A 3,164-nucleotide genomic window follows, 5' to 3' on the forward strand; every position below is an offset into this window, starting at 1 on the left:
CATGTACAACAATTTTAAATCCCTCAATCTGATATCGCTCCCTAACTACGTAACACTCTCGGTTATCCTTTTTTCTCATATGCTAAACCCGGTCCATTAAAGCGAGTCTCATTTAGATCTTGAACTTGAGCGATGGTGGTGTTTGATGTTATGTTGTCCTTTATGATGTCCTTTATGTTCTGCGTCAACTGAGTGTGCTGTTACAAACAGTTAATACTGTTAACAAACAAACGCAAACAAACATGAACGCCTTAATTTTTCTTAAAGAACGAACATGAACACGTTAATTTCGTTTGCTCGTGCTATATCATTTGTATGCACAGAGTTGCATGAATGGACACGGACAAAATCCATCCATCTTCGTTCAGTTCGTTTAGAAGCCAAAAATTAGGTAATCTACTACAAACCTTGGTTTGTTAATTTCTGGATCCCAATGGACAATAAATCCATAATTGTTGCAGTTTCTCCACTATCAACAGTAGGTCAAGCTAAAAGAAAAGAATTGGACATAAATGCATGTATTTTTTCAACTACACAAAGAGCACCAGCAAAGGCACAAACACCCGAACCCGTAACGAGTCAAACAAAAATAGCACCTTTTTGAGTCGACTCGTTATGACACAAATGTGTCGTGAGCCAAATCCGACCATGGTTTTAATACGATCTTTTGTCTAACCAGACCTAAATGAAACCAAAAACTGAACCTGAACAACCAAATAAACTGAAACTGAACTGAAATGAGACTAAAAAATGAAAACCAAACCAAGAGCAAAAAGCAAATTAAAAAACCAAACTGAAACAAAACTAAAAAACACAGAACCAAAAAATCCGCAATGAGAGTCGACCAGTTATGACACAAACGTGTAGTGACCCGAACCCGACCATGGTTTTATTACAATCTTTTGTCTAACCAAACCTAAATGAAACCAAAAACCGAACCTGAACAATCACTAAACAGAATCCGAACTAAAATGAGACTAAAAGATGAAAACGGAACCAAAAGCAAAAACCAAATAAAAACTAAACCGAAACAAAACTAAAAATCGCAAAACCAAAAAAACCAGAACTGAAAAAATGTTACTGTAACAAAACCTTAAAAAGTTAAACCTGGTGATGAAATAACTTTTTAACTAAATTCAGTATCAATTTTGTATGGTTCTTTAACATATTGAAGCTCACAAGTGAAAATACACCCCAGCAATTGCTGCATTCCTATTTGGACATATAGTAAAGTTACACCAATGCATTATCTGGATGATTTGACTTCTTGAGGTTAAATAACCTGGTTAATTCTTTTTTTCCTATAACATTAGTAGTAGTATAATAATTGAGATCAAATCTAAAATAATATGCCCAAATTGGTAAAAACAAATATTGTAGTTTTTAAATTATGCATACATGCTTTGGTCAGTGAATAATTGTTTAGTTATTTAATACGGAACCGACTGACAATAATTCGTCTAAGTATAGAATCTATACTATAAAGGTTTATGCTTCATTAGTGGCGCACAAAACGGTCTGCCTTCGGTCAAACCTGCTCAACATCGGTTTTTGGCCCAAGCCAATTAGGTTTGAGACCAGTGTGTAAGGGGAAAAGGATCGTCACGTTTAAAACTGGTTCATTTTGGGCTTAACATGTTTACAAACCTATGGTTCGGTTTGTTTTCTAACCGACGTCTCTCAATCCGGTTAAATACGGACCCAAATAACTAAACATACTGAACGTTCAGCGAACTATTCATGAACTGATCGACGGGAAGCTCGTTTATTTTAGGGTTCAAAAAAGCCGAGCCGGTCGTGAGCTACTTGAGCTCGGATTAATATGAAGCTCGAAATGAGCGGAGTCTTTTTGAGCTTGAGTCCAGCCCGAGCATCAAATAAAGCCCGTTACTATCAAGCTCAAGCGTTGTATGGGAAGCTCGTTTAGGCTCGTTGAGCCTTCACGACTCTTGTGTACTTCACGAGCCAGGCACGTTTAGCTTTGTTTTTTTTATCAAAGTATATAAAAATAACTAAAAACATATAGACTAATTAATAAATAATAAATGAGCCAAGCCTGAGCTTGACAATTCAACTCACGAGCTGGGCTCAAGGTTTAAGAAAAGAGCTCGAAGCAAGCTAAGCTCTCATAAATCAAAAACAAGCCAAAGCTTGGGCTTGGCTCGTTTACACCCCTAGAGATGCAAACGAGCCGAGCTTTTTCGAGCTAAAGTCAAGCCTAAGCGTAAAATAAAGCTCATTTAGTTATCGAAACCGAGCTCGAGCCTTGTGTATTTTAATTATATATTAGATTCAGAAGTATTTTCAAATATGATCAGAATGTAATTTTGAAGCTAACAAGCAGCCAAACCAGAGCAAGTCGGCTAGTTGTGAACTACCTGCTCGCTATGACCTTGCGGGAAATAAACGACACGACTTCCGACTGTCGGAAGGGAAACAAGAGGACCCGCACAAGCATGCCAAAGTTCAGAATTCAAACATCCTTTCTCCCTTGATAACAAAATCACACAAAAGAACATAACTTTTAACACAATTAAGAATCCTTAATTTCTAAACTAATGTTAGCCTAATAAGTAGTAACATCTAGATAAACTTAAAAATCATGATGGAACTTATTAATAATGAATTACTAACTATTTATAAAAAAATTCATATTCTAATTCAAGATTCCAAGAGTGTTCATAACTGTTGAAACTTGAAACAGACTGAACCGCCCAAACAAGAGCAAGTCGGCTAGTTTGCCCCGTTTTAGATCCAAACGGACCGGTTCACAGGTTGGATTTGGCATTTTAAACCAAAACAAGCCTTTGAACTATTATTATTTGTACTCTTTAAAATTTTTGGAATTTGTTATTATGAGTACGCATTACAATCATAAACCATCTTTATCATTTTATTATTTTAAAATTTCTAAAATACAAAAAGTTAAAGAAATGGCTCAAACCACCAAAATCGAACTGATAAACTGCAAAAGCAGTCCAAAATTTTCATCAAAACGGGCTGAATATAACGGTGAACCAGACAACTAAAAACCAACTATAAACCCCAAAAAGATTTCTTTATATTCGTTGAAACCAAACTCAAAACTAATAAAAATTGACTTCATATATGAAAAAATAAATAAATAGAAAAAAAGGGGCAGACCTTCAGGCAACTGCTGACCA

Source organism: Bidens hawaiensis, unplaced genomic scaffold (genome assembly GCF_021521415.1).
Source record: "Bidens hawaiensis isolate Kalapana, Puna unplaced genomic scaffold, B.hawaiensis_p1.1 tig00023408_1, whole genome shotgun sequence".
NCBI lineage: Eukaryota > Viridiplantae > Streptophyta > Magnoliopsida > Asterales > Asteraceae > Bidens > Bidens hawaiensis.